Genomic DNA, 8,617 nt, shown 5'->3' with positions numbered 1-8,617 from the left:
TTTTTTTTTTTTTTTCCAGATGGAGGAGAAGTCTCTTTTGTTACCTCCCTATGGACAGCCTCAAACTTCCAAATGAACAGACCCAGCATGGAGCCTTCAGGAAAGTGCACAAAATTCTGTCTAGTACCCAGGAGGAAGGGGGTTCCCACTGAGGCCAGGACCAGTCTGCATGACCCTGTTCAGGAATGTTCTCCTCATAGTACAGCCTCAAGTTGTAGGCATTCTCTGTATGCATACAGTCCATGGCATCCTCTGCCTGGGGAGCCATCCAGCTGCACACCTGGAATGGAGCAGTGACCTGGGTGAGTGTGTGGTGCTGGACATCATGACAAGCAGGGGAGAGGGAGATACACAGACCAGTGAGCCCAGAACCCTGCCATAGGCTTCTTCTCTGAGACTTCCATCTGCTCTAGGATCTTCTTGCCCTGAGAATCTGCCCTGAGGTCAGATAGAAGCAAATGGCCTCCACTCCCATGGATACCCCCTGTCACACTGTCAGCTCCCTAGAGGGGACTCAAGCAGTGGGGGCAGATTGTTTGGGCAGAAGCTCTTGAGATTTGGCCAGCTGGTTCATCCCATAAGCTCCTGTAACATGACACAAGTCAGGGGGAGATGAAACAGTGACATTACATTTTATTTTCTATTTTATTGCATTGTATTGTATTGTATTGTATTGTTTTATTTTATTTTATTTTATTTTATTTTATTTTATTTTATTACTTTTTGAGAAGAAGTCTCATTCTGTCACCTGGACTGGAGTGAATCAACGTGATCTCAGCTCACTGCAACCTTCCCCTCCTGGGTTCAAGGAATTCTCCTGCCTCAGCCTCCAAGCAGCTGGGACTACAGGCATGCATCACCACGCCCAGCTAATTTTTGAATTTTTAGTAGAGATGGAGTTTCACCACATTGGCCAGACTGGTCTCAAACTCCTGACCTCGTGATCTGCCCGCCTTGGCCTTCCAAAGTGTTGGGATTACAGGCATGAGCCACCATGCCCGGCAGCCCTACTTTTTCTTTCATGGTATGACAAAGAGTTTTGTGAAGTTCAGACTGTGGTACTCGAGCAGCTCCAGTGAGGAATGGCTTAGGAAGCAAGGGCTGGTGAGCAATAGGCTGTAGGCCTACAAGGAGGAAGTGGGCACTGAGGAAGTGCCCTAGTTGTCTGTTCACAGACCCAGAAGAAGTGACATCCCAGGAGTCTTTGGGAAGCCGGCAGAGACTTACTGGATCCAGTAAAAGCCCCATGAGGATGCAGTGATGGGGCCCTTCTTGTCCTTGTCTGTAATTACAAAGAGGTACATGAAGGCCTCTTGCATCTTGCAGTTTCCAGGAAGTGGTTTCCAGCTGTTCATGCTAGGCATTTTTAGGCACTGAAAGCGCTTCAGGAGTGGTAAAGTAAAAATAAGCTCTTCATCTCACTGAGGACCCTCTTCTTTGCTCCCTTTGTGAGTTCCACCTTCCAGTCATGGCTCTGGAGACACCATGGTCCCTCCTGGGTCCCTGGCAAGATGTACTTAGGTGGCACACAGTCAATGAGGCTCATCTCCAAGCCATTCTTTCACTTTCTACTGTTTAAGGGACTCGAGGCTGGTGGTCAGCAAAAGGCCACCCAAGGCCAGTTGTCTCCACCTAAATTTGACCCTGGTTTGAGGGCCTCTAGGCCAGACCCCTCCATGTGAGAAAACCTGGTCCTCAGCCTCTGATCTCCATGCTCCCCTTCCCTCTTTTCAATCCTGGCCCCAATGTCTCTCCCACCTCTCAGGTCATTGGAGAAGATGTTCGAGAAGAACAAGCAGCTTTAGTCAGCCCTGCTGAAGGTGGCAGATGGGTCAAGGCTCTTAAGCTGCTCTTGGATGTGGTTCATGTGGAAGCAGGCCTTGAATAGTGTGTGCAGCTCTTTCAGGGAGAGGGAAGTAGGATGTTACGAGGGCCCTGTACCCTAAAACATCACATTTAGAACAGAAAATAGTTTGCAAGATGCTTTCATGGGTGATTTTAATTTTCAACTTTAGGTTTCTATTTTCAAATTCCATAATGAACACAAAAGGTTCATAATTTCAACACATACACACTCACACAAACACACACTCCTGTCTGCTAGTGGGCAGAGATCCTTTCTTATGAAGAATTTTCTGCCAAATGCCTCTGAAGCACACATGGTTCTTGGGGAGCCGACAAGGCTAACTGCTTTTTTTGCACTAGTGTCTTGGGAAGATGGAGCATTTACAGCTGCCTTTTTGGGCAGCCCTCATGCAGGGGTGTGCTGAGGACTCCCCAGGGTCTCCAACTTCAGGACCATCTTCCAGTGTGTGTCTCATTGAATGTTAATGGTGGCTGTTTTGGGAAAGAGGAAAGGTTCTGTGATCAACTATGGGCACCATTGAGCTACAAATCTTTTCCATAATTGCTCTTAGCAAGCAGGTAGACCCTGAGAACATGAGTGGCTTTTTCCCAGGGAACATGAGTACATGAGAGATTTTGCTTTACAACCAGGTGAATCTCAACACAGCAGTTGGTGCTGCACTGGGAAGATTTCCCCACTCAAACACTGTGAATCTTTTTAAGTTTTTTTTTTTTTTTTCCAAGACATCATTTAGCTTTAAAGAGTTTGATTGGGCTGATATCAAGCCTGGCTTTGTACTGCCTGATATTTTAGAATCAAAAGTCAGTTCTTTAACTTGTGGGCTGTGAAGTTATAAGGTGTTGGTGTGACAGGCTAGAGAAGGAAGCCTGTGGTCCAATCCTACATGCACATTCTTATCTGTGACACAAAGATCTCCGAGGAGTAGGGAAGTGCTGCCTGGCCCTTCTTTTGGGGTCCCTCCCCAAGACAGTCTACCCAACTTTGAAACCAGCTTTCCCTCATACACAGCCCTGAGCCCCCTGCAGCTCCTCACTGTTTTGCAGCCCAGGGAAGCTGTTTGGCGTGTTGCTGTCCAGGTGCAGTGAGACGCAGGGGCAGTAACACATTTCTTCATGGACCATCAGCACTGGCTAAATCTCCTGCAACAACTCCTTAAGGGACACCTACGGGGAGAAGGCCCCAACAACTATGATGAGAAACTGCATGGCTGGAAGCAAGGACTTACCGTTTCCCCAACCCAAAGCCCAGAGAATCATGCCCAAAATTCTCAATTTTCCACTTTTTGAATATTTAATTCTTTTTAGAATCCCAGGCCGCCTCTATATTTGTCATGCCTACCTACACCTGTCTCTGTGTGTAGAACAGAGCCTGGTCACACTGACTATCCCTGCAGACCAAGAAAAATCCCTATGCAGAGTAGGGGGAGATGGAAGAACTAAGGGATACAAAATGGTAACTTTGCCTCATCCCTTGCCCAGTGCTAAGGTCCCCAGGGCAAACAGCTTTTGCCTTCAACTTCAAGTTAACAGCTTACAAAATATATTCATTTTTACTTCCCCCACTCTCTTACTAATGTTACAAATTATATCTCTATATATTGTGTGTATTTTCCAGAGATTTAAGAATTTTATGCAGAATTATTATTACAATAGCAAATTTTATATCTTTGTATGTATTTATATTTAACAGAGAGCTTTATATTTTCATATGGTTTTATGATGCTGTCCAGCATCATTTAATGTTTCAACATAATTGACTCTCATTTGCATTTTTTTCTAGGGTCATTCTAGTAGTAAGCAACCTTAGATTTTTTATTTTAAAGTTAGAAAGGCTTTATTTTTCTAATTTTTGAAGTACAGTTTTTTCCAGATCAATTATTCTTGGTTATTAGTACTTTTTGTTTCATCAATGCAATGTATAAGTTTCTCAGCATGCCCTCTTTTTCTCCCAAATAACATTTATGTCATTTTCTTTGTATGTTCTTTTTATAAGACTCTTTCTCTAAATATATTGGTTTACTTGATGATGTCCAGTAAGTCTCATATTTCACACTTACTTTTCTATTTTTTTTCAAAAATTGATTTCCAGGCCTAAATATTTGTGAATAATGTATGTTTAATTTTCTGATTCTTTTTCTGCTCCATTGTTTGCTATTGTGTCTCTGTAGTGAATTTGTAAATGCCAGTTATTGGATCCCTCAATGCCACAATTTCTGTTGGGTTTTTAGAAAAAGGTTTAATCTCTTTGTTGATATCACATTTTATTCATTTATTATTTTTAAATGTTATTCAATTGTTTATTTTTGTTTTATCTTTGTTCACTGAGAATGTTTAATTATTTTTAATTCTTTATCAGGTATGAAAAAATCTTCATTTCTTAAGATTCAACTTCTGGATATTTATTCTGTTTCTTCCAGTGAAGTGTATTTTACACCTTCTCCATATGCCTTGTAATTTTTTATAAGATCTGGAAAATTATACAACATCCATCAAATCTAGCATTTAAAGGCTGGCATGACAGGGCACGGTAGCTCATGCCTGTAATCCCAGCACTTTGGGAGGCCGAGATGGGCAGATTACTGGAGGCCAGAAGTTTGAGACCAGCCTGGCTAACATAGCAAAACCTGTCTCTACTGAAAATAAAAAAAAATTAGCTGGGCATTGTGGTGTGCACCTCTCGTCCCAGCCACTCAGGAGACTGAGACAAGAGAATTGCTTGAACCTGGGAGACGGAGGTTGCAGTGAGCTGAGATTGCTCCACTGCACTCCAGCCTGGGGGACAAAGCAAAACTATTTCTCAAAAAAAAAAAAAAAACTGGCTTAGTAAAGGGTGATATTGACAGAAATCAAACAGGCTATGCATCTGCTTCACAGATGCATTCTCAGATATGTCTTCTCTGGATCTGTGTGTATTTCTCAGTTAAAGAGAAATTTTTCCATTGTTTTTAGATTGATTACCTATTTTATTTCCCAGTTGACTGTCTGTGGTATTGCAGTTTCTCTAGTGCTGCAATTTTCTTTCTTCTCATCAGACACAACTCTCACCTGTATGACTCCATCATGTCCTTCAGCATTCCATGTCAGGAAATAATCTATTCATTAGGCAACTTCTCAAAAGGACAGACATTTCGACACATACACTACAGCTTTAATTCTGTCCTGAGGAAGATGCTGGGAGTTAGGCTTTTTATGGTGAGCCCAATTACTATTGTGGGGAAGGAAAAAAATATCTCTGGTGGATAGTCTGTAGCAAAATTCCTGCAGTGTGGAAAGAGAGGAGGCAATAGCCATGTACAAAGCAAGGTGAAAATAAATGAGCATGTAACACATGGGAGAGGTCCAAAGGTCTTAGAGAAAGCCAGAGTTTAAATATGGTTTGGTCACCTCTGTTCCAATGGAAATTGTTTTAAAAAAGCCTAATTTTATTTTTCTTGCTGTCACAGAGAAACATGTTCCTGTCGCATGCTTACTACGCTCTTCAATCTTCTATGGCTTCTTTTCTCCCTCCCAGAATCTTCCAGTGCATTCACACTGAAAACCAAAGTCCTTTCAGAATTTGTAAGAACCTACATGGTCTGACTAGTTTTCATTAGTTTTGGGAATCTGGGGAAATCTATGCGCATTTCTGGAGACCTCTATGTTATGCAATTTTTAAATAAATGTGTGGTGTCTCAAGTCAAAGGTATGTGAAGGGAGTAGTGGAGGCATTGGGATTTGGTTTAGAAATTCCAAGAACAGTAGTGCAAAGACATGTGAGCAAGGCACTCGGAGACGTCGTGGCAAGCTGTCATTGCTTGTGAACTTCCTACTCACCGGTACACCAGGGGTTGGAAGAACCACACTAGGCAAAGAACTTGCATCAGTATCAGGACTGAAATACATTGATGTGGGTGATTTATCTTGAGAAGAGCAATTGTATGATGTCTATGATGAAGAGTATGACTGTCCCATTTTAGATGAAGACAGAGTACTTGATGAGTTAGATAACCAAATGAGAGAAGGTGGAGTTATTTTTGATTACCACGGTTTTGATTTCTTCCTTAAACGCTGGTTTCACATAGTTTTTGTGCTGAGGACAGATACCAATGTATTGTACGAAAGACTTGAAACAAGGGGTTATAATGAGAAGACTCTAACAGACAATACTCATTGTGAGATTATTCAAGTTCTTTATAAAGAAGCCACAATATCCCACAAGGAAGAAATCATGCATCAGTTGCCCAGCAATATACGGGAAGAGCTAGAAAATAATGTAGATCAGATTGGCTGGGCGCAGTGGCTCACGCCTGTAATCCTGAGAGTTTGGGAGGCCAAGGTGGGTGGATCACGAGGTCAAGAGATCAAGACTATCCTGGCTAACACAGTGTAACCCCATCTCTATTAAAAATACAAAAAAAAAAAAAAACAATTAGCTGGGGCATGTTGGTGTGTGCCTGTAGTCCTATCTTCCCAGGAGGCTGAGGCAGGAGAATGGCGTGAACCTGGGATGCATAGCTTACAGTGAGCTGAGATCGCACCACTGCACTCCAGCCTGGGCGACAGAGCGAGACTCCGTCTCAAAATAAACAAAAATAAATAAATATATATATACATACATACATAAATACATAAATAAATAAGAAAATAATATAGATTAGATCTAGAAATGGATTGAACAGTGGATCAAATACCACAACTCTTGACTTATAGGACCAGCTACCTTACAATCATTCTTGTTGATATTACTCTGCTGACATCATAGAAATTGTTCAAGTATCAGTAACACTTTATTAAAATCATGTTGCAGGACTAGCAGGTGGATAGTATAGAGGTTTATGCCTGTGTATCTTTTTCTCCATGAGAAACCTATACATCTGAAATATAATGAATATAGTATAATTAAGGATTGAGACAAAAACTGTAATTTTAAAACAAATTGCTAAGGAATAAATAAATCTGACAAAATGGGTGGATATGTTTTAAGTTTATTACAGAAAAAAATGTAGATGATCTCTTAAAATAAACTAAAGACTAAAGAGAAAGCATCAAAGTATTCCTTTTTTCTTTCTAGAAAGTAGAAAATAAGGGAAGTGTTGTACCCTATAGAAAATTTAAAAGGTACAAAAGAGCATGTTGAAAAGTTAGGTTTCCCTTCCAGAACACAATATCCACAGGCAATCCAGGATCCTTTACTTTAGGAAATAATGTTACTGGTTTCCAGTATATCTTTTAAGAGGTTTTATGTCTGCACAGTGTATATATACGGGTGTACAATTTTTTTAGAACATAATAGTATATTGCACACACTATTCTGTACCTCTCTTTTTTTACTTAATATATTTGGAGTTTATATCATATCAGTACAGAACTGCCCCCTTTTTTTTTTAGCTGAGATATACATATCATACAATCCAATTTACAATTTTGAAGTGTATAATCAGAACTGGATATGGTGGCTTATGCTTGTAATCCCAGCAGCTGGGGTGGCTGAGGTGGAGAATTGCTTAAGGCAGGAGTTCAAGAACAGCCTAGGCAACATAGTGAGACCTTAGACTCTAAAAACAAACATAAATGAATTATACATTCCATTGGTTTTAACTTATTAACAGGGTTATGACTGTCACCACTGTGAGGAAAGCAGTGATGATAAAGGAAAATCCTATACCCTTTAGCAGTCACTCTCTATACTTTCCTCCTCCTCACTTTGCAGTTACTAGTCTGCTTTCTGTTTCTATGGATTTGCATATTCTGGATATTTCATATAAATGGGATTACACAATAAAAAAAGAAATTTCAGGAATACCACAGAGAGAGATGGCACATGTTTCCTGCTTTATAATTTCTCATCTTATGAAGGTTTAAAACATAATTCTACAAAAAAAATTTGATGGAAAATCTTTATGTGCAAAAGTATCTTGTTAAATATAAAAAATTATTTTATGGAGAATTCTTTTTCCTTATCAGGACCTAATCTTAAAAATTTAAACGCTATATGCCAACAGTATCTACTATAGGGTGGCTTATTGTATGTACTCATTTTATGGATTCCTTACAAAAACTTTTACCATAGGGGAAATTAAAACATTGCTCTACATACATTGAATTTCCAATTATTACCTTATTTCTCACTTATTATTTTGTGATTCTGTCTTCTTTAACATGAAGATTATCATGACTGTGTTTTCACTTTCTGAATTGTCATATGTCTGTAATTTGCCTGCAATCTTGGTTTCAGAAGTTCTACAATAGCGTGCTCAAGGCCTGGCATGGTGGCTCACACATGTAATCCCAGCACTTTGGGAGGCAGAGGTGGGCAGATAATGAGGCCAGGAATTTGAGACCAGCCTGGCCAACATAGTGAAACCCCAATTCTACTAAAAGTACAAAAATTAGCCAGGTGTAGTGGCATGCATCTGTTATCATAGTTACTTGAGAGGCTGAAAAAAGAGAATCACTTGAAACTGGGAGGTGGAGTTGGCAGTGAGCCAAGATCCTTCCACTGCACACCAGCCTGGTCAGCAGAGTGAGACTCTGCCTCAAAAAATAAATACATAAATAAAATAATACAACATCCTCAAATGTATATGTTGCATATAAATTATAAAATTTATTAAAATATTTGTCTTGTATGTTTCATCGACTTTAGGCACAATGTTATTATTAGCATTTTCTACCAGTTTCCTCAACTTTTACCTGAATAATAGCACAACTTATTACCAATTTTATTTTATGTATCAATTTATTATACTGTATGTAAATATATATAGTTATT

At 40.0% G+C, this 8,617-nt stretch overlaps 1 pseudogene; it reads left to right on the top strand.

Annotated features, from left to right (window-relative positions):
* The first annotated feature begins 242 nt into the window (after positions 1-242).
* LOC129025798 (adenylate kinase isoenzyme 6-like) lies at positions 243-6,548 on the top strand (annotated as a pseudogene).
* The last annotated feature ends 2,069 nt before the right edge of the window (positions 6,549-8,617 follow it).

This window comes from Pongo pygmaeus, chromosome Y (assembly GCF_028885625.2).
Source record: "Pongo pygmaeus isolate AG05252 chromosome Y, NHGRI_mPonPyg2-v2.0_pri, whole genome shotgun sequence".
In the NCBI taxonomy this organism is placed as follows: Eukaryota; Metazoa; Chordata; class Mammalia; order Primates; family Hominidae; genus Pongo; species Pongo pygmaeus.
Note: the sequence above shows the minus strand (reverse complement) of the source record. Positions and strands in the feature narration are given on the sequence as shown.